We start from the raw sequence: 27,850 nt of genomic DNA, 5'->3' as shown, positions 1-27,850 counted from the left end.
GACGTCGAACGGGTTTTGGCTCATCTGCTATGAGACGTCGAACGGGTTTTGGCTCATCTGCTATGAGACGTCGAACGGGTTTTGGCTCATCTGCTATGAGACGTCGAACGGGTTTTGGCTCATCTGCTATGAGACGTCGAACGGGTTTTGGCTCATCTGCTATGAGACGTCGAACGGGTTTTGGCTCATCTGCTATGAGACATCGAACGGGTTTTGGCTCATCTGCTATGAGACATCGAACGGGTTTTGGCTCATCTGCTATGAGACATCGAACGGGTTTTGGCTCATCTGCTATGAGACATCAAACGGGTTTTAATCATTTACTCTTTATTTACGGGATCTTCAGTAGCATATGTTCTGAAAGTCAAATTAATGTGGCCAACTGAAAATAAATTCCTGAAGCAAAACTTAGACAATTACTTTAGTGGAGTAATAATTTTCATTATTGAAAATATTGTCGGAAAAAAAACCCTATTTCAAACTATTTTACCTAGTTTTCTACTCTGTATTTAAATCATGGAGGTAGAGATACCCAAAAAGCGCACATTATTTTTTTAATCATAAATTTTCTCGCACGAAATTTGTAAAAATTCAGAAATATTAAACCTTCATATACTGAGAGACTGTTCAATTATGCAGGGATGTTTGAAAGATGGATTGCATTAATTTGGTGTAATATAAATAAAGGGAAGTAGTTAAGAAAAAAAAAAGGCTTGGTACCACTTATTCTCAAGAATAAGTCTGGTTAGTTGCAACGTGATTTGCTCTACATAAAATTTCCCTTTTCTTCAGTAATTTGTTAGTTGCAATGTGATCTGCTGTACATGGAATTAGTTTCTTGAATGAGTCTGGTTAGTTGCAACGTGGTTAGTTGCAACGTGGTTAGTTGCAACGTGGTTAGTTGCAACGAGGTTAGTTGCAACGTGATCTGCTGTACGTAGGATTTCCATTGTCTTCAGAGTGATTTGTTAGTTGCAATATTATCTGCTGTACATGGAATTAGTTTCTTGAATGAGTCTGGTTAGTTGCAACGTGGTTAGTTGCAACGAGGTTAGTTGCAACGTGATCTGCTGTACATAGGATTTCCAATGTCTTCAGAGTGATGTGTTAGTTGCAATATTATCTGCTGTACATGGAATTAGTTTCTTGAATGAGTCTGGTTAGTTGCAACGAGGTTAGTTGCAACGTGGTTAGTTGCAACGTGATCTGCTGTACATAGGATTTCCATTGTCTTCAGAGTGATTTGTTAGTTGCAATATTATCTGCTGTACATGGAATTAGTTTCTTGAATGAGTCTGGTTAGTTGCAACGAGGTTAGTTGCAACGAGGTTAGTTGCAACGAGGTTAGTTGCAACGTGATCTGCTGTACATAGGATTTCCATTGTCTTCAGAGTGATTTGTTAGTTGCAATATTATCTGCTGTACATGGAATTAGTTTCTTGAATGAGTCTGGTTAGTTGCAACGTGGTTAGTTGCAACGTGATCTGCTGTACATAGGATTTCCATTGTCTTCAGAGTGATTTGTTAGTTGCAATATTATCTGCTGTACATGGAATTAGTTTCTTGAATGAGTCTGGTTAGTTGAACGTAACGTGGTTAGTTGCAACGTGGTTAGTTGCAACGAGGTTAGTTGCAACGTGATCTGCTGTACATAGGATTTCCATTGTCTTTAGAGTGATTTGTTAGTTGCAATATTATCTGCTGTACATGGAATTAGTTTCTTGAATGAGTCTGGTTAGTTACAACGAGGTTAGTTGCAACGAGGTTAGTTGCAACGAGGCTAGTTGCAACGAGGTTAGTTGCAACGTGATCTGCTGTACATAGGATTTCCATGGTCTTCAGAGTGATTTGTTAGTTGCAATATTATCTGCTGTACATGGAATTAGTTTCTTGAATGAGTCTGGTTAGTTGCAATGAGGTTAGTTGCAACGAGTCTAGTTGCAACGAGGTTAGTTGCAACGTGATCTGCTGTACATAGGATTTCCTTTGTCTTTAGAGTGATTTGTTAGTTGCAATATTATCTGCTGTACATGGAATTAGTTTCTTGAATGAGTCTGGTTAGTTGCAACGTGGTTAGTTGCAACGTGGTTAGTTGCAACGTGATCTGCTGTACATAGGATTTCCATTGTCTTCAGAGTGATTTGTTAGTTGCAATATTATCTGCTGTACATGGAATTACTTTCTTGAATGAGTCTGGTTAGTTGCAACGTGGTTAGTTGCAACGTGATCTGCTGTACATAGGATTTCCATTGTCTTCAGAGTGATTTGTTAGTTGCAATATTATCTGCTGTACATGGAATTAGTTTCTTGAATGAGTCTGGTTAGTTGCAACGTGGTTAGTTGCAACGTGATCTGCTGTACATAGGATTTCCATTGTCTTCAGAGTGATTTGTTAGTTGCAATATTATCTGCTGTACATGGAATTAGTTTCTTGAATGAGTCTGGTTAGTTGCAACGTGGTTAGTTGCAACGTGATCTGCTGTACATAGGATTTCCATTGTCTTCAGAGTGATTTGTTAGTTGCAATATTATCTGCTGTACATGGAATTAGTTTCTTGAATGAGTCTGGTTAGTTGCAACGTGGTTAGTTGCAACGTGATCTGCTGTACATAGGATTTCCATTGTCTTCAGAGTGATTTGTTAGTTGCAATATTATCTGCTGTACATGGAATTAGTTTCTTGAATGAGTCTGGTTAGTTGCAACGTGGTTAGTTGCAACGTGATCTGCTGTACATAGGATTTCCATTGTCTTCAGAGTGATTTGTTAGTTGCAATATTATCTGCTGTACATGGAATTAATTTCTTGAATGAGTCTGGTTAGTTGCAACGTGGTTAGTTGCAACGTGGTTAGTTGCAACGTGATCTGCTGTGCATAGGATTTCCATTGTCTTCAGAGTGATTTGTTAGTTGCAATATTATCTGCTGTACATGGAATTAGTTTCTTGAATGAGTCTGGTTAGTTGCAACGTGGTTAGTTGCAACGTGGTTAGTTGCAACGTGGTTAGTTACAACGTGATCTGCTCTACATAGGATTACCATTGTCTTCAGAGTGATTTGTTAGTTGCAATATTATCTGCTGTACATGGAATTAGTTTCTTGAATGAGTCTGGTTAGTTGTAACGTGGTTAGTTGCAACGTGGTTAGTTGCAACGTGATCTGCTGTACGTAGGATTTCCATTGTCTTCAGAGTGATTTGTTAGTTGCAATATTATCTGCTGTACATGGAATTAGTTTCTTGAATGAGTCTGGTTAGTTGCAACGTGGTTAGTTGCAACGTGGTTAGTTGCAACGTGATCTGCTGTACGTAGGATTTCCATTGTCTTCAGAGTGATTTGTTAGTTGCAATATTATCTGCTGTACATGGAATTAGTTTCTTGAATGAGTCTGGTTAGTTGCAACGTGGTTAGTTGCAACGTGATCTGCTGTACATAGGATTTCCATTGTCTTCAGAGTGATTTGTTAGTTGCAATATTATCTGCTGTACATGGAATTAGTTTCTTGAATGAGTCTGGTTAGTTGCAACGTGGTTAGTTGCAACGTGGTTAGTTGCAACGGGATCTGCTGTACATAGGATTTCCATTGTCTTCAGAGTGATTTGTTAGTTGCAATATTATCTGCTGTACATGGAATTAGTTTCTTGAATGAGTCTGGTTAGTTGCAACGTGGTTAGTTACAACGTGGTTAGTTGCAACGTGGTTAGTTGCAACGTGATCTGCTATACATAGGATTTCCATTGTCTTCAGAGTGATTTGTTAGTTGCTATATTATCTGATGTACATGGAATTAGTTTCTTGAATGAGTCTGGTTAGTTGCAACGAGGTTAGTTGCAACGTGGTTAGTTGCAACGTGATCTGCTGTACATAAAATTTCACTTTAAAGTGATTTGTTAATTGCAATGTGATCTGCTGTACACTGAATTATTTTTTTTTTTTTGAGTATGATTGGTTACAACGTGATCTGCTGTACACAATTTCCATTATTTTCAGAGTGATTCATTAGGTTTAATGTGATCTTACCTACTTTAACTTACTTTGACGGTAGCTTTTCCTGTCCCATGCTGCACATGAATTTTTTCTTGAATGAGTTTGGTTAGTTGCGATATGATCTGCTACTTTTCTTGATAATGAGGCTGGTTATTTGCAACGTGAACTGCTGTACATAGAATGTTCGTTGTCTTCAGTGATTTGTTAGTTGCAATATGATCTGCTATGCATGATATTTTTCTTGAATAAGTCTGGTTAGTTGCAACTTGATCTGCTGTATATAAAATTTCCACATCTGAAGTGATTTTAGTTGCAATATGATCTGCTGTAAATGAAATTTTTCTTAAGAATGAGTCTGCAACTAAAAGATTTCTGGACAACAAACAATGTGGTCTGCTGAACATAAAATCTATCTTAAGAATGAGTCTGGTTAGTTGCAAGGTGATATACTGTACATAACATTTCCATAGTCTTCGGAATGAGTGGTTAGTTTCGTTTTCTGCTGTACATGAAATTTCCAGAGTCTTCTGAATGAGTGGTTAGTTGCCTAGTTATCTACTGTACTTAAAATTTCAATACCATTCTGGACGAGTGGTTAGCTGCAATGCCATCTGATGCAAATGAAACTTTTTTTTTTTTTCTTGAATTAGTCTGGTTAGCTGGAACGTGATCTACTATACATCAAATTTCTTTCGTCGTCAGAAAGTGGTTAGTTGCAATGTGGTCAGCTGCACATGAAATTTGTTTAATGTCGGTTTAGTTGCAATGTAATCTGCTGTACAAAATTTTTTTTCATGAGAATTAGACTGATTAGTTGCAACGTGATGTGTTGTACACAAGTTTAATTGTCTTCAGATTAAGTGTTTAGTTACAAGGGATCTGGTGCACATATTTTAGTTTTCATGAGAATGTCTGGTTAGCTGTAACGTGATCTTCTGTAAATAAAATTTCCATTTGTCTTCAGAAACGGGTTAGTTGCAACGGGACCTGCTGTACATAAAATTTCCTGTCTCCAGAACGAGTGCTTAGTTTCGAGTGATCTGCTGTACATGAAATTTTAAGTTTTCATAAGAATGTTAAGTTATCTGCAATGGGATCTGTTGTACATATAACTTTTCCATTCTTCAGAAAGTTAGTTGCAATATATACTGCACATGAAATTTTAGTGTTCTTAAGAATGTCTGGCTAGCTGAACAGTGATCTGTTGTACATAAAATTTCTTTGTCTTCAGAAAGAGCAGTTAGCTGAATTATGATCTGCATATGAAATTTTAGTGTTCTTTAGAATGTCTGGTTGGTTGTAACGATCTGTTGTGCATAAAATTTCAATGTCTTCAAAACGTGTGGTTAGTTGCAGCGTGATCTGGTGTACATAAAATTAACTCTTCAGAACGAGTGGTTAGTTTAGAGGGATCTGCTGTATATAAAATTAACTGTCTTCACAACGATTTGTTAGTTGCGTTGTGATCTGAAGTACAAATTTCTATTGTCTTCGGAACGAGTGTTTAATTGCAATGTGGTCTGTTGTGTATAAGATTCTCATTTTCTACTGTACAAAAATTTATATTATATTGAAAATTAGTAATTAGTATATTTCTGTATACTTGGGTCAAATTTTCATGGATCTGTCTTACATTAGTTTAAAGGAAAATAAAATGTTGAATGAATTCTGTTAGAAGTATGTTTATTAATCTACCGGTAAATAAATGGAAAATTAGATCCTATTTTAGTAAATGCCTCTTAATCTTAATCATACGAGGGATTTACTTCAGGAGGGTGCGTATGTGTTTATCTTATAATGGCCATAGCTCTAAACACATTTTCTGCCTTAACCGTTGTGTACCTAGAAGTGACCGTATGTTTTATGAACTTATTTCCCCAAAATAATAAATTTTGAAGTGTTTTCATTTCATTGGTAATATAAGCAAAAAACCCATTAATATATAGCAATCATTAATCATTCTCTGATCAAATATGCTCCAAGGTGGTAACATTTTCTAAAATGACACTAGTGGTCCATGTTACTTAAGGTGGAAATAAGGTAACCAATGCTGACATATCATCCAAACTACTTTTAAGACATTTTGTTAAGGACGTTGTAACATTTGTATTTTCTTTTTTTATTCAATATATCGCTAAAATGTTTTAGCTTAAATTTTTATTCAGATTATTGAAGAATGTCAGGGTTTCCATGTTCATGCAGAATATATAGTTACCCATAAACTTTAGTTTTCTTTTAAAGATTATAGCTACAGAGAGAGAGGGATTTGGGGGTAACTAACATATTTACCTTCATTTGAAGGACAAGTGAAAAACGATTTGGCTAGTAATAAGAAAGATGTCGCCCTGTCCTCAAAAACTACAGACACTTCGTTTACAATAAAACGAAGGTTTATCAATATTTTTTTTCATATACCCACTGGCTCTCTTATAACCGGTATTCATAGGGATTTTAATGAATAAATTTTCTTTCAGATGGACTAACGGATCGCAATCTACTGGAAGGACTTGGTCATTTGTGATAGAGGAACATAGAAAATATCAGAAATTTAGATGTGTGCTGAAATTCTGGTATCGAAGACGTGTTCTTGATGTATCTGAATGAAGCATATTGGAAGAATTTTTAACTAATCGAAGTTGTATTCCATGGACTGCTATTCAACACTACTTAAAATACTATAACTTAAAAAAAAAAGGTATGTCCAATATTCAAATTTTTTGTGTATTTCGTATATTCACATAGAAATTTTTGTATCTAATTGAGATAAGAACTAGTATTTCAAACTTCAATAACGTTAATACTCAATTGTTCTACCGAATTTTACTACTAGGAATGTTATTCCAACATAAACTTTAATGGATGTTGAAGGCAATGAGAAATGGCTCGTAGATAAACTTGTGAACTATTGAACAAAAAGTATTTTAGTTTTATATTAGCAGATCTTATTGGTGCAACAACATTCATGAAATTAGGTTAAAAGTGAAGTTTTCCTTCAGCCATAAGAAAAGAAAAAAAAAATCATCCATAAGAAAAGGAAAAAAAAACACACACTTGAAAGTACTGCCGGTGTCTTAAAATATACATAAGATCCTTGCTACTCTTCTTGGCTGTCTTTTATCATTAGGCCTAAAATTTATTTTTAGCCTTGAAAATATTAGCATTTAGATGATTAGGAGGAATATAGCAAACAATCCTTGAACTTAATCTTCCTCTCCTTCCGTCTTTGTGCATTAATAAAGAACTCTCTTAAGGCCTATTCTGAATTTAATACCTTGACATTTGATGCCTAATTCTGCAGTGACTACTTGAATGGTATGTTACAGCTACCTTTTCAATAGTGTTTTTGCATGGCAGTGTTACTCTAACGCAGGGACCTTACTGTTACTTCAGTGTAGTCTGTTCAGGGTGGGCAGGTATTAGAATTTCGGTGATCGTGGTGGTATCAGTATGACTGCAAACTACTGCGTTACGTACCTACATTACCTAAATGGTTAATTTAGACTTGCCTTCCTATCTGATAAGGGTGAGGGACGTAAAGGGACACGCAAAGGAAATATCCTGCCACATATCTTGTTAATCACATAATCATTATCATAAACGTGTGTATCCTCCTTTACTACGTACAAAATATATAAAACATTAAATTAATTTTAAATTGTACATGGATATTTAAATTGTACATGGATAGGAAATAGCTATAAAAGATTGAATTTGCAGGATGACGAGAGGTGAACTACCTCGAAGAGACTTAGTGCTCTCGACAGACAATAGCACTTTTTTTTAAACTAGACCATAGAGTAGATAGTCGTTAGGAAGGGTGTTTAGGTTGGTCTAAAATTTTGCAATTTTATTTCAAACTTTTATTTGATGTTTGTATTTCTTCTATGGAGCTTCGATGTATTTAGTATTTTATCCTTGTTCATATAAATTCCTTTTTAACCATGGAGAACCGCACATGTCCTTGTCAGCACCCTTATTGTAATTATAGAGGATCTGAATAATTTCCATTTTAAAACTTGTGGTCTTGTGGAATTGTCACGATACTAGATACTCGCCCCCATACTTATTGCTTGAACGAACACTAGGATTTTTCAAGCAGATGAACTTCAAGTTTGGTAACAAGGAAGAGTTTAGTAGATAGTCACAGTCTTTTTTTAATCACTTAGTGTGAATTCATTTATTTCCTACCTAAAGTTTAATTCATGCATTTGATTTATCTGATTATTTTAAAATATTTACCTATAATTCCTAATAATCAAAATCTTTCTAGAGCTGTTGATTCTAATGAGAAGACTACACTTAGGAGGGCAATGTGTATGTTCAAGCTCGTACTAAAGAACCTTCTCGTCATATCCACAATCAACTTATAATTTTTTGCTTAAGAAAATTTGGAGATTCACGTCACTTTTGTGTGCGTCTTTGGATTTAAGGTAAGATTATAGCTTATTTAAGATACTTTCCTTTAATGATTTCTGTACTCAACTTTTTTTTTTCTCGAATATAGTAATAATCATATAACAGGATATTTTTCCTACAATATTATTTCATTATAACTCAATAATTACGCTTTCTTTTATTGGTTGGTTTCTGAGTTTTAGGCATTATAAACATTGAGCCTAGAGGTCGAGTTTCTTGTGACAAATCTGAATTTAACACTTAAGAGTTTTTGTAGTTAACTAAATGACAAGAGTACCTATACTAGGAACTAAAGTTAGTGACATTCAATCAATTGATTCTGTAGTCTCATTACTTTAATTGAGAAGAAAGTTTGTGGCAAAATTTATTTTATTTCCTTTTTTTTTTTACTTTAAATCCTACGATGATAGAAAATGCAAACTACCCAGTACTAGACATTACTGAAACCTTAAAATTGACTTAAACTAAAGCTAATAAGTGTTCACAAACTAGCCAATATCACTGATTTGTCTTTGAAGTTGAGTTAATCCCCGCTGCCATTGTGCCCATCCGATGAGCTGGCAGTGCATATATTTCTGCTGTTCTATCAAGCTGCCTTAAAACGCAAATTATGTAATATGCATTAGTTGATTTTATTTACCTGTTTGAGAATATTAAGCTTTGAAATTTGTCTTTTAAGTAATGGTTTTTCTACATGAAATTTACGTTGTCTTCAATGAGTGGTAGTTGCAACGTCATTTTCTGTACATAAATATGTACATAAAACATCCGAAGTTTTGAATGAGTGGTTAGTCACGTGATCTTCTGTACACAAAATTTTCATTGTTTTGAGAATTTAGTTGTAACATGATCTGCGGCATATTTAATGTCTGTTTTCTTCAGATTGTCTTAAGAATCAGTAGTTGGTTGCAACGCGATCTACTGTATTTAAAAATGACATTGTCTCGAAGGAATGGTTAGTTTCAGCGTGATCTACTATATATAAATCTACTATACATGAAAGTTCAGTGGTCGAGGTGTCATACTTGATATTTTGCTTTGAAATTTCATGGATCTTTCGTGAATGAAATCGAAAGAGAAGTGCAGAAAGAATCCAAGTATGTTAATTATACCTAAAGCCTGCACCCCCCCCCCCCCTTTTTTTTTCTTGAAGTTTGGAATACCACCTCGCTACATTTTGTTACACATGAAAAATTCCTAAGTTTCTCTGTAGCATCCTTTAACATTTTCTGAAAATGGAGGTCTACAAATATTTGGAGTATCTGTAGACCGCCAGACATTAGTAGACAATGGTGAAGAAATGAGAAGTTAGATCCCATGTTAGTAAATCATAGATATTGCTCCACTTGAAATACCTCGCTGGGTTTTGTTTAGTTTGTAGTATAATTCTAAAAACTATAAATATTCTCTGACCGTTGTGTACATAGATATGAACGTGTATTTTATGAACACACTTTACACTTCATACTCTTATAAAAGTGCCTTTGTTTTATGGTGAAATATAAACAATTAAACCATTAGGCTACAGTTATCATTAATAATACTCTAAAGAATGTTTAATGACATTAGTGGTTTAGGTTATTCGTGGTAAAAATGTAAAAATAATGTAACCGTAATTGCTGCATAGCTAAAATACTTGAATGATTTTTGTTGAGAACATGATTAAGTTTAAAATTCTCCTTTTTATTTATTTAAGATATCTCTAATCTTTTATCTTCAATCTATATTCAGGTCATCTGTTTTAAGTCTGTCATGGTTTTTCAGGAGTTCATGCAGTATGATATAGTTACCCATAAATTCTAGTTTTCTTTAAAAGTCTAGCTCTAAATAAAATAATTGTATGGTTAACTAATATATTTGCCTTCATTTGAAGAGAATCTGTAAAAAATTCCTATATATAATATATAACTTTCTGCAAAATTTAGGTATGCTATAATTATCATGTTGACTTTTAAATATTTTTTAGCAGAGAATGTTTTCATGCACCTTCGGTTCCCATGATAACCGGTATGCATAATCATTAAACATTTGTTTTTCTTTGACTAACGGCTCCCATTGTACTGGGAAGACTTGGTTATTTGCAATAGAGGATCATGTAAAATAACTGGAATTTTAATATCAGCTGTGGTTGTGATCTCTCTAATCTAGAATTTCTGAAATTCTGATATCGACAACCTGTTCTTGGATTTGAGAGAAGCATAATGGAAACATGCGTTGTAACTTAAAATTAATTCAAGACTACTACTATTCAACATTACTTATATAGCCTATTACTTCAAAAAAGGGGTATGCCTAATTGTCAGTTATTTTGTAAATTTCATATATCCATAGCGAAATGTTTATGTATAAGGTCCTGATTGAAATATAGACAAGGATTTAAACTTCAATACTTGGTTGCTTTCCCGAAACTTCATAATCGCAACTACATATATTATTCAAGCATAGATTTCAAAGAATATTGCAGATAATGACGGTTAGCTTGTAAAAAAAAAAACTAGTGGAATATAGAATAAAAAAAAATTCATTAATACTGTGTATTTATAGATCTTATTGGTGTAACAACATTCATGAAAATAAGTTTTAACTTTATCTTAAGTTTTCCTGTAAATGAATGTTTCAGATAAATTATCAATAATCCTTTACGAAATCTATATTAAGGATTCATGAAAACTTACTAAATCTTCTTAGTATTTTCCATTGCAGCTTGATTTTAGCCTTCTTCAAAGCAATGTTGAACATTAGGTGGTTAGGACGAGTATAGCAAGCGGTAATCAAACGTGGTCCTTCTGCTCCTTCCATCTTTGTGTATTTATTACAGGTCTCTAGGCTCATAATGGATGTAATACTATGACATTTGATGCGTAATTCTGCATTGATTACTTGTGTGGTATGTTTCAGTTATATTTTCAAGGATATTATTTAAAAGGTACTGTTATTCTCAACGCAGTGACCTTGCTGTTATAGTGCGTTTAGTGTAAAGTCTGTTCATGATGAGGTACATATTAGAATTTGGGTGTGTGGTGGTGGTGTCAGTTTGACCACTGGTCACTGCATTAGTTTATTCTTGCCTACAGTTTAATTCTATCAGACTTTTCTTTATTCTCAGATTAAACTCCCTACCTATATATTATAGGTCAAGAGGATGGACCTCGGGAGACACGAAGGCAACCGCCATAACCATATGGCCAAAAAAGTTAATATCCTTGTTTATCTTGATATTTACTTTAAAGGCTGACTTTCTGGTCCTATGCTGTGAGGGAACCCTACTCTCCCCAGGACATTATTTCATTATATGCATTGCAAGGCAATTAGTTATTTCACATCGCATATTGCTTGTTGGTCAAATCCACATTATGGAAGCATTTGAAGAACAAGAAAACCTTCGGATGTCTAGTGGGAGATTATTGTATAGTCTAAGGGCAGCATATATTTAGATTCCAATAATTTGGAGCTCAACTATTTTCGTGTGAACACAATTTCTTGGCTGCACTAAGTAGAAATATTTTCATTTTATTTTGTATGTCCTGTTCCGATAACGTGATTAGTAATTGTATTTGTTTTAAAACTCGATATTTGCTTTAATAAGCAGCCAGTGTAAATCAATTGTTGGAGTGATCCTTTCTTGGGATGGGACACACTTTATCAGTGTTGTTCATCTGTTAATTGTGTAACTATTTAAATAATTATCCTCCTGAACATTCTCAACTTGAACTATGTAACCTCCTTCGCCTCATACTGAATATATGAAAAAAATCATTTTTAAATACCATAAGGGTGGAAAATAGCCATTGGTGTTCAAAGGTTCAACAGACTTCACCCTCTGGACATTTCTTAATTTTTCATTTGTTTCCTTCAAGACCATACAGGGTGTTTTTAGATTGGTCTGTGAAATTTGTTTGTACTTCTTTGAAGCGCCAGTCTTTTGTTGCTGGTCCTTTTGGCAGTATAAAATTCCTTTTAACCGGAAAGAATTACACGTGTGGAGGATTTGAATATTCCTGAGCAGGTGCATTTTTGTGAAATTTTGCAATCATAAATGAGCTATTCATATAAATTATTGCATCACCGAACAGAAGGAAATATTAAGCAGGTGAACTAGAAAGTTATAGTAACCTGGATCTACTAAACATTTCTCGATACCAGTTTTTAGTCATGGGTATGGCATTAAACTTAATAAAGATGGTTTGTAATACACAACTTCAGAGGCTTAGGTTACAACTAAGGATAATCTTATCAAGGGGTTGCAATTGCATTAAAAGCATTTATGCAATTTAAATCTAAGTACAACTGTTTTGCTTTAAAGCCTTGTACGCGGGCCAAATTCTATAGTGTTTTAGTTTTATGAGATTTGGCTATATATCCAGACACATTAGGCAAATTCAGAGCCCATGTGACCCCCCCCCCCCCACCAAAAAAAGTTACATATACTATAGCAGAGGCTTGACCAATGGAAAAAATGTAGGAACGGAGGTAAGGTAGGATATAAAGCGTCCTAGGGGTTTAAGGAACATCGGCAAGACACATCAGTAATACCTACGGTACACTTAAGATGCACTGGAGTCATTACCCCCTTCAGGGTATGATTGTGCCACTATTGCACCCCTTGCAATGTACTGTGGCATCTTTGTGGTCTATACAAGGTCTTATCGGAACCATAGTTGTTTGTACTTTGGTGTTTTACCCTTTTCTCTCTCTCCATTACTACTTCCTACTTGCTGTCAGACCACTAAGCTTTACCAAAATAATGCTACAGCAGTGTTTGCTAAAATTAAAAAACTGGTACATTCCTGACTGCAGAGCTCAAATTTTAAAACCTAATTTAAATTCATTTTGCTATCCAAAGTTTATGTATTTGTTGTATCTTACTGGTTAACAAGTTTACTTATAATTTCTAATAATCTAAATCTTTTCAGATCTGTTAACTGTAAAGGGAAGACTACCGTGAGGACAAACTATGAATATCTGTACCCTATTCAAGATCTGCACTGAAGTATCGCGTCTTCATATACACAGTTCTTATATATTTTTTTATTTTTTTTTTCCAAGAAAGTGGAGATACACATCAATTTCCTTGTGTATCTTCGGTTTTAAGGTAAAAGGTTATAGCTAAAGTTCAGATATTTTTACTTTGTATGCTGAATACTGCAATATATATATATATATTTTTTTAATATAGTAACCATTACTTAACCGGATATTTCAGTTTCATACGATTTTTTTCTCATATGTGCGCTTTGCTTTATTGGTTGGTTGAATTAGTTAAGTTTTAAGCCTTATACATCGAGCCTAGAGATAAAATTTCTTTGGAAAAATCTACATTCAAGACTTACAGCATTTCTGTAGTAAACAAAATGGCAGGAGAGTACCCAATTCAGCCAGTCAATTAATTTCATATAAAGCCCCTATTAGCAACAATAAAACTCTGCACAATTATTATTGTGGCATGCAGTTCTATACATAGTATAGAACAATGTAACTTTTAATCGATTGGTTCTTTTAAAAACTCCAAATTTTTAATTGAAGTTTTAAAACCTGTTCGAGTGTAATGTTGGCCAAGATTATCAAGCTCTGCCAAGCATCCAACTAATGTAGCCAAAATCTTCAGTGTTCGTGGCAGAATGCCCAGTTCTTAACTGATTTTATTAAGTCTAGCAATGAAAGGAAATGTATACCACCCAATACTAGACATTACTGAAACTTTAAAATTTACATATAACTAATGTGACAGACTAGCTAATATAGAGCAATAAATTTCTTGTAGGGAAGATAATTAGGATATTACACATCATTAAGACAAACTTTAATTAAAACTGGTAGGACTGGGGTAGTCAAATATTAAACTTACGTAAAATAAGAATGAACTTAAACGAGAATAATTTTAACATTATTGCACTCGTATAGCATAATTATTTATCAAACTTTAACATTATTGCACTCGTATAGCATAATTATTTATCAAACTTGAGATCTGACAGGTATAGAGTGTGAGTTTAGTAAATTAATAATCATATTTGGAATATAGTAAGTATTCTGGATAATTATATCAAGTTGATTTAATCGTTTTCTGTTATTTTTTTTTCTTGCAACTAGACAAATCCATTTAAAAGAATTTCCATGGCCATGAAATTTTTTAATTGAAATAGATCTTATAAACATATGGTGGGTGATGTTCCATCAATGAGTACTTAAGCTATTATGTGAAAGTATTGATAATGGTTGAGCCTTTAGAGGAGAATATTGATGATTTTAGATGTCAACTATAGTTTGAAATTTATATTTACTAGATGAACTACTTTCATGTTTTCTTTAATCAGTGATAAGGTTAAGTGGTTAAAAGTTCCCATTTCTTCTTTGATCAACTTTCAGATGTCATTACTCTATGATTTGGTTTTAAATTTATTTCTTATATCGATGATTTGGTTTGAAATATGATCTATAATCAGTGATTCTTGTTTGAGGTTGGTAGATATATAAGTTTGTCATTCCTTTTACTTGTGCCACATCTAAATTTTGCACCAGGTCTTTTGTCACTCTCCCATATTGCTTTCACAGCTAATGTAGTTTTACTTTGCAGCCGAATGATTTCCCCGATATTAGTGCTGCGTTGTAAGGGCCAATGTCGGTACATCCATCTCTCATTAAGCTTCAGTGGTGTTATTTGAAGCTTATCAAAGTCCTGAGGTATGTTAGACATTCGATCAACCTGTTGGTATTGGGCCGGTGTCGTGATTGACGTTAGGCTATATTTGTCTAGCTTTGTAAGGTATATTACTACTATTTCATACTGGGATTTTTTATTATTTTGTTAGCTAAATCTCAACTTATGAGTTCACTTAATTCATGCTTATGAGTTCACTTAATTCATGCTTGTTGAAGTTGGATAAACTAATGAGTGTTTAGCTGTTTATTATCGTTTGGCTATGTCCGAATTGTTTTGTGCAGAAGAAATATTCATAATGTTTCTAACAAGTTAAATTTTATAGCTTTGGGTTATCTACCAGCAAGATAGTGGTGACTTTAAGCGATTTGACAAACCTCATAGTATTAGGTATCCCATATATTTCATGATCTTATCTTATGTACTTAAGCGAAGTATTTATATTCAAAAAATTTAAAAATATTCCGAACTTTTTTTTTCAACTAACGAAATCTGATTTAGGAAACTAATTGGGATTGTAAACATAACCAAAAATACTTATTTTTTTTGTAAAATGAAACTTTCCTTTCATTAGATTAAAAATGATTGCTTAATTTTTTAGGCACTCGCCACCATCCCCATGAACCACACACTGTCAGATTGTATTGGATTATAAAAAATCTGAATATGCTAAGGTAAGGAAGATTTCAAGATTTTTATTGTTTCATTTAATTTCTTGCTGCTTTAATTTATAAGAAAGTTCAACAATTAGTATAGTCTCTCTAGCAATTTAACCCTTCCGGATTATGTAAAACGACTTTTTTTTCTTAAGTCATTTAATATGGTGAATTATTTATAGAAAATGTCAATTTGGTATTAGACTGCGAGGTACATTATATACAACTCAATACTTACGAAAGTTATGAATTAATAAAACTATTAATTCACTACTTATCGTATTGAGTAATATTTTTATTAATTCACTACTTATCGTATTGAGTAATATTTTAAAAAGTTTAACATTAAATATTTTTTCAGGTGAAGTCTAACAACGCTGGAAGTTCAAAGAAGAATGGAAAATCTGAGGAAAGACTTTTACAATCACGTAAATAGAGAAAAGATACATCTTTAGTATATAAACAGTACAAAACAGGAACTGTAGCAACAAGTCCAGAGGAATAATGAAATATGTAGAATAGCTAATAAATAAAGTTTTATATAATAGGTTTTTATTATTTACTAATAAGGCTTTATTAGTTTTATTACTCTTATACTCTGGCAATTTATTCCTCTCTAAGTTGTTTGCGCTCTGCAATCCTACTCCTCTTTGTGCTCTGCGATTTTCCACCTCTCTCAGTTCTTCGTCCTTTGTGCTCTGCGACTCTAGTCCTCTCTCAGCTCTTTGTGCTCTGCGATTTTCCACCTCTCTGTTCTGCGACTCTAGTCCTCTCTCAGCTCTTTGTGCTCTGCGACTCTTAGTGCTCTACGACTCTAGTCCTCTCTCAGCTCTTTGTGCTCTGCGACTCTTAGTGCTCTACGACTCTAGTCCTCTCTCAGCTCTTTGTGCTCTGCTCAACTCTTTGTGCTCTGCGACTCTCCTGGAATAGAAAATGGAAAGGGTGATATCTATTCACAGGGCATGTTTGTTACCTTAACTTCAATATTTTAATACTTTTTGTAAGTATTTCAAGCAAACTTTGTTAATTATTTTTTAGTTTATGTAGTAAAGTGTAAAGCCCATTTTAGAATTGTATCAAATTGCATTTTCATATGGAATAAACTTAACTTCGTCCTGAATTGAAACTTTAGTCAATTCCCAAACTAACAAATTTCAATAATTCTTGATTTTTAACCGTGGAATCTATGTAAAATACAATTTGTCCTATTTCCTGTGATCACAAAGCCATACAGATATTGACTAGATATTGCTGGGAAGGTGGCAGTTTGACATTCTACATCACCGCGACTGTAGACATGCCCAAATACACAAACGTGTTTGAGGCTATGGTCAAATCCACTTAAAGTAAAATCCACTAAAATAAGCAGATTGAAATCCCCCCAAAAATGCAAAGTAAAATCCACTCAAAAACACAGATAGTGTCTACTATTAAAAAAGCTTAAAGGTAGAGTCCACTAAAAAAAGGCAAGAAAGGTAATATCCACTAAAAAAGCAAGGTAGTGTCCACTAAAAAACCAAGGTAGAGTCCACTAAATAAGGCGAGGTAGAGTCCACTAAAATAAAGCAAGGTTGTGTCCACTAAAAAGCGAGGTAGCATCCACTCAAAAAGCAAGGTACAGCCCATAGGGTAAAGCAAAGAAAGTCGACAGGGAAAAGCAAGGTAAAGCCCACAGGGAAAAGCAAAGAAAGTCCACATGAAAAAGCAAGGTAAAGACCAAAGAAAGTCCACAGGGAAAAGCAAAGAAAGTCCACAGGGAAAAGCAAGGTAAAGCCCACAGGGAAAAGCAAAATAAAGTCCACAGGGTAAAGCAAGATAAAGTCCACAGGGAAAAGCAAGGTAAAGTCCACAGGGAAAAGCAAGGTAAAGTCCACAGGGAAAAGCAAGGTACAGCCCACAGGGAAAAGCAAGGTACACCCCACAGGGAAAAGCAAAGAAGGTCGACAGGGAAAAGCAAAGAAAGTCCACATGAAAAAGAGAGGTAAAGCCCACAGGGAAAAGATAGGTAAAGTCCACAGGGAAAAGCAAAGAAAGTCCACAGGGAAAAGCAAGGTAAAGTCCACAGGGAAAAGCAAGGTAAAGTCCACATGAAAAAGAAAAGTAAAGCCCACATGAAAAAGCAAGGTAAAGCCCACAGGGAAAAGCAAAGAAAGTCCACAGGGAAAAGCAAGGTAAAGCCCACAGGGAAAAGCAAGGTAAAGCCCACAGGGAAAAGCAAGGTAAAGCCCACAGGAAAAGCAAAGAAAGTCCACAGGGAAAAGCAAGGTAAAGTCCACATGAAAAAGAAAAGTAAAGCCCACATGAAAAAGCAAGGTAAAGCCCACAGGGAAAAGCAAAGCAAGTCCATGGGGAAAAGCAAGGTAAAGCCCACAGGGAAAAGCAAGGTAAAGCCCACATGAAAAAGCAAGGTAAAGCCCACAGGGAAAAGCAAGGTAAACCCCACAGGGGAAAGCAAGGTAAAGCCCACATGAAATAGCATGGTAAAGCCCACAGGGAAAAGCAAGGTAAAGCCCACAGGGAAAAGCAAAGAAAGTCCACAGGGAAAAGCAAGGTAAAGCCCACAGGGAAAAGCAAGGTAAAGCCCACAGGGAAAAGCAAGGTAAAGCCCACAGGAAAAGCAAAGAAAGTCCACAGGGAAAATCAAGGTAAAGTCCACATGAAAAAAAAAGTAAAGCCCACATGAAAAAGCAAGGTAAAGCCCACAGGGAAAAGCAAAGCAAGTCCATGGGGAAAAGCAAGGTAAAGCCCACAGGGAAAAGCAAGGTAAAGCCCACATGAAAAAGCAAGGTAAAGCCCACAGGGGAAAGCAAGGTAAAGCCCACATGAAAAAGCAAGGTAAAGCCCACAGGGAAAAGCAAGGTAAAGCCCACAGGGAAAAGCAAGGTAAAGCCCACAGGGAAAAGCAAAGAAAGTCCACAGGGAAAAGCAAAGTAAAGTCCACATGAAAAAGAAAAGTAAAGCCCACATGAAAAAGCAAGGTAAAGCCCACAGGGAAAAGCAAGGTAAATTCACAGGGAAAAGCAAAGTAAAGCCCACATGAAAAAGCAAGGTAAAGCCCACAGGGAAAAGCAAGGTAAAGCCCACAGGGGAAAGCAAGGTAAAGCCCACAGGGAAAAGCAAGGTAAAGCCCACAGGGAAAAGCAAGGTAAAGCCCACAGGGAAAAGCAAAGAAAGTCCACCAGGGAAAAGCAAAGTAAAGTCCACATGAAAAAGAAAAGTAAAGCCCACATGAAAAAGCAAGGTAAAGCCCACAGGGAAAAGCAAGGTAAATTCAATGGGAAAAGTAAGGCAAGTCCACTAATAAAAGCAAGGTTTAGTCCGCTAATAAAAGCTATTCACTAAGCATGAAATCTCAAAAACTGCAAAAATTAACTTTTAATGTATGCGATTTGCTAAAATCCCACTTAAATCATATCGGGATGTGCCAAACCCAATAACTTACTATATAAACGGAAGTGATTAGAAAGAGAAAAAAAAACGGCAAGTGCTAGTATAAAGCCGATATTAACTAAAAACAATGAATTTGTCGATTTTAATGGAAATGAAAGAAAAATTTAATGTGTGATTAGCCATATTTGATAAACCTATTTTGATTTACATCAGAATATAGCTATATGCCTAACCACGACAAATTTTAAGCCTAATTAAAAAAGTTGATCAAATCTAGTACAGCAAAATTGGCTTCAAAACATTTAACTGACAAAATCAATCGAGATAACATTAAAAAGTTTACTAGATCTATATTCTTTGAATAGAATCCCTTAAAGATAATCATTCATCCATGTTTAAAACTATGCTAAATATTTTTAAAAGGTTAAGTCAGAGAACGTCGAACAGAGTTTCAAAAAGACGAACTCGGCCACATTAACACGAACTAGATTTTTAAAATTTATACCCGTCACATACCTTTGATACCTTCTGCTCTTGACGGAGACCCAGCTGCACAAGATTGCTGTTAGAGCTACCTCTTTCAAAGTAAGGTGAAGACAGCCACAGGGATCTAAAGGTCAGATACAGTCGTCTGACGTGTTATTTTAGTGTCCTTGCACGAAGAGGAGAGCCCTCTGGGATCAGTTTGAGTAATCATTTCTGCAGAGAAAAAAAAAATCTTAATTTTGATTTTTAACCATAGGATTAGTTTTCTTTTAAACTTAATTCCACAGCTTAAAATAATATAGCAAATGCTTGTATTGAGTATTCACATAAAAAAAGCCTGGCTTTCTTTATTGTTAATCAGATTCATCTGTTTATCAAGAAGTTGCAATTTGGCTATACTTAAAGAAAACTTTTTTTTTTGACAGAAACCATGCTTATTATTCGTATATTTTGTTTTTCTTAGGATTCTTAGTGTCTTGTTTTTCAGATTTTTTTTATCAGTGTTCCAATCAGTCACATATATCCCAATCAAGATAGAAAACACCCAAACTTGTTAAAAATCGTTAATGAAAAAAAGGGAGGGGGGTGGGGGGATATTGCTTTAAAGGTTTTGAAACAATCTGGAAAAATGTTCCAGATAAGACTTTTAAGCAAATAAATTACTGAAAACTCAACATGCATTCAGAATTATTCATAATTTTAAATATATATTTATTTTTCTTTCACTAATGGATTCCTTAAATAACCAATACTAAAATTTGGACATTCAGAAAATCAATAATCGATTTTATATCAAGAAGCACGCTGATGTTCCCTGATCTAAGATATGCTTCAAGTCATTACAAAAACGTTACTAAGATGAATTTATCAGATTGAGGCTGTTTATTAGACTCCACAAATGATCCTGAAGGTTATAAGAGCTTTTAAAATTTATAACTATAGTTACATATACAATAACTGAACATGTCTTGTTGCCCTCGTATAAATCGAAGATTTAACTTTACACAAAACCTACAGTACCGACTTAGACCAAACTTGGTATTCATATTGGGTATGTCCCAAGGAAGAATCGGTAACATTTTGGATCAAACAAATTAAATTACAAGTAGTGCGCAACAATTCTTTGAAAATAATAGCAATGTTGAGTAAGGGCAAATATATTCATTTTATTTTTTGTGTGTGAGCATTACGCAAATATTAGAGAACCAATTCCAACAAAACTTAGTTGACATGTGGGGTATAACCCAGGGATAAATCCATTTGATTTTGAAGTAAATACATCGAAGTACAAGTCTACAGTGGAGTTAAGATCAAAATAAGACTGCTTGGGTTGGCAAAGACGTGCATTAATAGAGAATACCAGTTCCCGCAGGGAATATTATCACTCAAACGTTTTCCTAATTACTATCCATACCTCGCGTTAATCAACTTTGCTAACTTGAATTGTTGTTTTATTTTGGTCTGGTGGATGTTATCAGAAAATAACAAATTTGTGATGTTTGTGGAATTTGTGGTTCTTCCCAAGAAAGTTGAACTAACTCAATGATCTTAATACGTAGTTTGGATAATGGACAAGTAAAATAAAAACTCCTAAGGATTTCAATATAAGTTTTGAAAACTCAAAACTTATTGGTTAGAAATATATATATATATATATATATATATATATATATATATATATATATATATATATATATATATGTAATATAAACTATTCTAACTATTACACATATATATATATATATATATATATATATATATATATATATATATATATATATATGTTTAAAACAAATGACGTAATATGTCATGTTGGTTGAAGGAGCTAACCGTGGGACTTGCTGTAGTCATTCAAAATCATAAACAGGACATACAAATGCAAACCTCGGCAATGTGACATTCTTCTTAACGTCAACACATTGTCTCAAGCGTGTGAAAGTTTGTGACGTCACCGGATGCAGGTGTCTTCCGAGTTTGTGACGTGACTAATATAAACTGAGCATACGATATCTGTGATATCGATAAGTTAGTCAGTTCATATCTATACTTCACCAGAATTGGTCATCTGGACCAACACAGCTTCCTCCAGTGATGGAGATGTTTAACTCAATAGTTTTTAAGTATTTATTCTATAAAAACAACAAAGATGTATTCAGTTATCCATTTACATACATCTGAAACAACACATACTCAATGTGTGCTTATAACAGTAGCACACCAATAAATGGTGGCAGCGGTTAAACTCTAAGACAGCGGTTAAACTCTAAGACAGCGGTTAAACTCTAAGAATTAGAGAAATATCTTCAAGACTTCAACATAAAAGCTGTAAAACCAGAGAAAGATCTTCAAGACTTCAAAATAAAAGCTGTAAAACCTGAGAAAGATCTTCAAGAACTCAATATTATCTACATGAATCTACAATTTTGACTAAGTATTATAGTCCAACGAAACAGCTAACATCAACAAATGTTAGAATACAACCTGAATCTTCAATCAACATCCTAGGAAACCCAAGGACTGGCGTTCAACAATTGCAAAACATATCCAGGAAGAACTACATTCAACAAGAAACTCGAACGAGACATCGCTAACAAAACATCAAGAGAGAGAGAGAGAGAGAGAGAGAGAGAGAGAGAGAGAGGACGTGTCGACATCACGCAGATCCATATATAAGCTAAGTACAGATTTTTTTAATTCATTCCAGTTTGGGCAGTGAAGTGTAGTTATCACGAGTCGTTAGTCGATTATTACTGGGGTGAGTGAATTGCTAATCTTTGTTAGAGGAAAATCCGAATTCTCATTTAGAGTTTTTCTTTCTTTGTGCTAATTCCTTTTTCTTTCAGAAATTCTCGGGAAATGTTTTGGGATTAGTAACATTGTTTGGGGAATTTTATTATACATATGCATTTACGCAGTGGCGTCTGTACTCATATAGATATTTTGATAGAATTGCAAGGGGTCAAAGAGATAGAAAAAAAAAATACAGCAGTCATGACTCCTCCTGTCAGCCCTTCCCCTGGACCTAGTGGTGTAGGCCAGACTAATCCTCCTCCAATTGTGACGCTTGTAAATGCCAGGTCAGCAATCCTTCCTTTTCAAGGTCGGGTCAACGGGTTCTTGCCACAAAATGTGGAGTCATGGATTTCATCCGTTGATGCCCATTTAAATGCCAAACAAATCGTAGACCCTTTTGTACAATTACAAGAAGCTACAAGTTTTATAGATTTTTCTAAGGGGGATGTGAGTGCGGATTTAAGAGGTGTTTCATTTCAAGCAGCAGTTACCTGGGATGATTTCAAAGTTAGGTTACGCGCGATCTATGGGGGTGAGGAAGCCTTGGATGTAGTATTAACGTTACGAAATACACTTAATCAAGCCACTATGAATCGGCTTAATGTTATTGAGAGAGCAGCTCTCATAGCTGATAGGCTTAACGAATATCAGGACATTTTAGGTCATTCCACTTGGGTTACTAACGATAACATCTCCGTGAAAGATTTTTTACGATTAATGTATTTAACTTGCATGACACTTATGTTGCCTGAAGCTTTAGTGCGGTGTTTTGATAAGAAGTTAACGCCTGCAAGTACGGAATTGGATGTCTATAAACAGATAAAGAAACACATGTCCAAGTGTCCAGATCTCGATCCCGTGTTAACTCAAGTTTTTGCAAAGAATGAAACAAAACCACAAACAGTGAACGTAGTTAGCAGTCCAGTAGCGGGATTGACGTGTTATAACTGCAAACGTCAAGGTCACATAAGCGCAGACTGCAGAACGAAATTTTGCTCAATTCACAACACTGCAACACATTCTTATAGTCAATGTTACTCGCGTAAGACACAACAATATCCTAGAAATACACAGTCAGTTCCATATGGAAATAAAAAGAAAAATCCTCATTTTAACAATAAGAAGAAACAACCAAATGTCAATGCAGTTCAGAGTCCAAAACAAACAAACACTTCTTCAAATATCGCTGAGCCTGGGCCGTCAAACCAGACCTCGCAAGGTCAGACTAATTTTCAGAATGTGCAGAGCAAAGCAAATACCACATAGTTAACTCTAGAGGGGAAGAGAGTGATGTTGGGTCAAGGTCATTCATGTCAACATCAATAGTATTGAATAATCAATTTAATGTTTTATCAGATAATTGTGAAACAATAGATTTTCCTGTGAAACACACGGCCGAATTAAGTAAAACAGTGCATGCTCCCGTAGATTTGCAATGAATTCATACAATAATAAGCCAAAATGAGTTACGGCCAACCTTATATGCTGTAAATTTAGAACACAAATCCTTTACGTTATTTTTTGACTCTGGTAGTCCACGTAATATTATGGATTTGAAGACACATCATTTGTTGTTTTCGAACTTTTCGATTGAAAAATCAGGAATTAGACTTTCAGGTATAGGAAATAATGAATTAAACGTCATAGGCATAACTCATATTCAGTTCAGAGTCAGTAATCGCACGTTTGCCGATACATTTGTTGTTGTAAAAAACATTAATATGTACCCAGCTGTAATTATAGGATACCCATCTATGGGAAATCAAAACATTATCTTAGCTCCTGCCAAGCACGGCGTGTATATCAAAGGGAAATTCTATAAGTCTTCTAATACCTTAAAATCAGTTTTGGATAAAAAGGAGACGACAAATGTAACCGTAACGTACGTTGAAGAACCAATAACTTGCCTCACTAATAAAGAAATAATATACGCAACCCAGCAGAATTCTCGTTCACCCGTAATATCATCTTGCACGCAATCTATCGAACCAAACATACCTTCGAATTTAATAGTGCAAATAAAGAAAACACTACCGGGATCTGAAATATTAATCCTTTCCGATACTTTGAAAACTAACGGATTGTCTGTCACACAAGCTATTTATACAGTAGGCTCACATCAGCAATGTAATATCGAAGTCTGTAATCATTTAAATAACACTTTAGTATCTCACACAAAAATCAACATATCTTGGATGTAGAAGCTTATAAACATCGTATTCTTACCGTTGCTGAAATCAATCACTCTCAATCAGTTGCGGATGAATCCCTTTTGCGATCTATTAAAAATAAAATCAGTAAGGACATTCAAGACGAAGAAATTCAGCAGAAAATTTTTGAACTTTTAACTAAATATCAAGATGTCTTTTCCACTACAGATGGATACTTAGGAAAAACAGATGTGATCGAGCATCAAATAAGGTTAAAGGACAAGCAGAAAATTATATATGTACCCTCGTACAGACTCCCTATGAAATTCCAGAATGAAATAAATGATGAAGTAGGTAAAATGTTAGAGGAAGGATTCATTAGAAAATCAAACAGCCCTTATAATTTTCCTTTAATAGTTGTACCGAAAAAAGATCGAACATGGCGTATCTGCGTCGACTTTCGTCGTCTAAACGAGGAAACGATCCCTGATCGATTCCCAGTGCCATGTACTGACGATATTTTGTCTTTGTTAGGTCAGAATAAATATTTTACCAGTTTGGACTTACTTAAAGGCTTTCACCAGATATCATTAGAAGAAGATAGTATCCCACACACAGCCTTCAGCACAGCCAGGGGACATTATGAATTTTTACGGATGCCTTTTGGTTTACGTTGTGCTCCTATAACATTTACAAGAATGATTAACATAGTGTTTGGAGACTTGTTAGGGGATATATTGCATGCCTATATGGATGATCTTGTAATCTTTTCCAACACCTTAGAAGAACATCTACGTAAGTTAGAACTAGTACTACAGAGATTAAGACAACATAACTTAAGGGTAAAGATTAGTAAGTGTGAATTTTTTAAAACAGAATTAATATATTTGGGTTTCATGGTGTCAAGCCAAGGTCTTAAAGTAGTCCATGATAAGGTGTCGGCTATACGTAATTTTCCCATACCTACTAATGTCAAGGGAATACAGCAATTTCTGGGTTGTAGTGGATATTACAGGCGTTTTATACGCAACTATTCAATAATAGCCGCTCCTTTAACTGATCTTACGAAGAAGGGCGTAGATTTCATATGGTCTGAGCAACATCAACAGGCGTTTAATACTTTGAAAGATGAACTGTGTAGTTCTCCTATCTTAAAATTTCCTGACTTCGGTAAGGAATTCTTCATTGCAACAGACGCCTCAGACTTAGGAGTAGGAGGGGTATTGCTTCAGCAATATGATAAACAATTTCTCCCGATAGCTTTCTATTCTCGAAAATTGAGAACTTCCGAAAGTAAGTATGCAGTAATAGACAAGGAAGGACTAGCTATTGTTAATTCGCTAGTGCATTTTAAGTTCATAATTTACGGTTATCCCGTTAAGGTTCTTACTGACCATTAAAGAACTCTGTTAGTGGTTTAAGGCTTCAATCACAGCCCTAAACGAACTCGGTGGCATTTGATCATTCAAGATTTTGGCGCAAGAATCGGGTATTTACCTGGGAAAGCAAATATCATTGCGGATGCATTATCACGCAACCCCGTGTCATCTTGTACGGAGCCTTTAGCTGAATTAATAGATATATCAACATCCATGCCTATTGTAAAAACAATATCTGAACAAGAAGATTTAGGCTGGAGTGCTGAATTGTTACAGACTGAGCAAAGAAAAGATCAGAAAATAGAAACAATTATAAATGCTTTGAAAGGCAATCATAAAGAAAAGGAATATATAAAGTATAAGCAGCAGAATTATATAATCAAAGATAATATTCTGTGTAGGACTGTGACAAGGAAAACCCGCAATACACCACATGTAACTAACGACCAGGTAGTAGTACCAATCTCACTTATTTCCACTGTCCTGAATTGGTTGCATTCAAATCCATTACATGGACACCCTGGGTTCTCATTAATGTCACAGAAAGCCAAATCATTGTTTTATTGGCATATAATGCTTACAGATATAAAAAGACACATAGCTAATTGTCGCACATGTCAGGAAAACAAAGGGCATACGAAAACACCTGTCAGCCTAGGAGCTTATCCTGTGCCCAATCAACCCTTTGAAAGAATACATTTAGATTTGTTAACAGGATTTTACGAGTCAGACAGAGGAAATAAGCACCTCTTAGTAATTATAGATGCTTTAACTCGATATACAGAACTAATAGCGCTTAAAACTAAAACTGCGATTGAATGCGCTAGGAAGTTTTACGAGTGTTACATTTGTAAACATGGAATTCCACACATGATAATCTCAGACTCGGGTGGTGAATTTAATAATCACTTTCTTACCTCATTGTGTGAATTCCTCAACATAAAGAAAATAAATACCATGATATATCACCCAGAGTCGAATGGGCTAGTGGAAAGAGCAAATAGGAAGATATTAAATATATTGAGGGTAACACTAGGGGGATCAGACCCCAACTGGGATATTGCAATACCGGCGGCACTGAGAACTCTGAATCATTCATATCATATATCAATTAAAATGTCACCGCATGAAGCATTGTATGGTACCCCAGTTAGAACACCTTTCCATGTATTAACGCCTACAACTAATCTATCAAATCCTTTAAAAGAATGTATAAATGCAAGTATAAGTCGATATGATATCCTTCGAAAGAATTTAGAAGAACCACAAATCATAATGAAAAGGAATCATGATAAAATAGCGAAACCAACTAAAACATATACCATGGGTGATACCATCTATATTCAAATCAATGTACGAAAAGGGCTCAATTATAAACTAACACCTAAGTTTGAAGGCCCATTTAACATTTTGGAAACATTAACGGCCAATAGGTTTAGAGTTCAAAACGTATCCCAACCCACGGATGAGAGAATAGTACCATTGGCTCACATAAGAAATTAAAAAGAAAAGAGGAAAAGAAGTGAAGGAAAATTTTATTTTATTTTATGTGATTAAAAGTTTTCTTTTTAATACAGGAGTAATTACATATATTTTTTCTCGTTACAGGTTTCCAAGATGAATTTTTTGTTGTTGGGAGTGATATTGTTCGCTCAGACATTTTTCTCGTATGGGATGAGCTCTAAGACTAAAAATATATATTTTAAATATGGCAATATAGTTGAAAGACAAGAAGACATTTTTATTACATCAACCAACGTAATTGTCGAAGTGCATATGCAAGCAATTTTTCTTCAAGAGAATGTCACTAGCTTAAGAACCGCCATTTCAGGGTTTTCTGCATCATTGGATGAGTTGCATAGAAGACATTTTCATTTGACTACAGAGAGTTTGCTTGGATCAACATTAAAAGTTGCAGAGATGCTATCTGATGACTTGA

At 34.8% G+C, this 27,850-nt stretch overlaps 2 long non-coding RNA genes across 8 annotated transcripts in view; one reads left to right on the top strand and one right to left on the bottom strand.

The window, feature by feature from the left end:
- The window catches only part of LOC137638202 (uncharacterized), a 253,903-nt gene extending 237,650 nt beyond the window's left edge, over positions 1-16,253 (top strand). For 5 of the 7 annotated variants that reach the window (XR_011043876.1, XR_011043875.1, XR_011043871.1 and 2 more), the window contains exons 2-7: positions 6,458-6,678; positions 8,256-8,413; positions 13,313-13,491; positions 14,974-15,080; positions 15,659-15,731; positions 16,075-16,253. This is a non-coding gene — a long non-coding RNA (uncharacterized lncRNA). Of the gene's footprint in view, positions 1-6,457; positions 6,679-8,255; positions 8,414-13,312; positions 13,499-14,960; positions 15,081-15,658; positions 15,732-16,074 lie in introns of all 7 variants that reach the window. The other 2 variants (XR_011043872.1, XR_011043873.1) reach the window with 2 other exon arrangements.
- Positions 16,254-16,317: 64 nt separating this feature from the next.
- LOC137638203 (uncharacterized) overlaps positions 16,318-27,850 on the bottom strand; it is a 15,979-nt gene continuing 4,446 nt past the window's right edge. Inside the window, exons 2-3 of the long non-coding RNA XR_011043878.1 lie at positions 19,620-19,802; positions 16,318-16,634 (exon numbers count right to left, since the gene is read on the bottom strand). This is a non-coding gene — a long non-coding RNA (uncharacterized lncRNA). The remainder of the gene's footprint in view (positions 16,635-19,619; positions 19,803-27,850) is intronic.

The sequence above is a fragment of the Palaemon carinicauda genome, chromosome 3 (assembly GCF_036898095.1).
Source record: "Palaemon carinicauda isolate YSFRI2023 chromosome 3, ASM3689809v2, whole genome shotgun sequence".
Classification (NCBI taxonomy): domain Eukaryota; kingdom Metazoa; phylum Arthropoda; class Malacostraca; order Decapoda; family Palaemonidae; genus Palaemon; species Palaemon carinicauda.
Note: the sequence above shows the minus strand (reverse complement) of the source record. Positions and strands in the feature narration are given on the sequence as shown.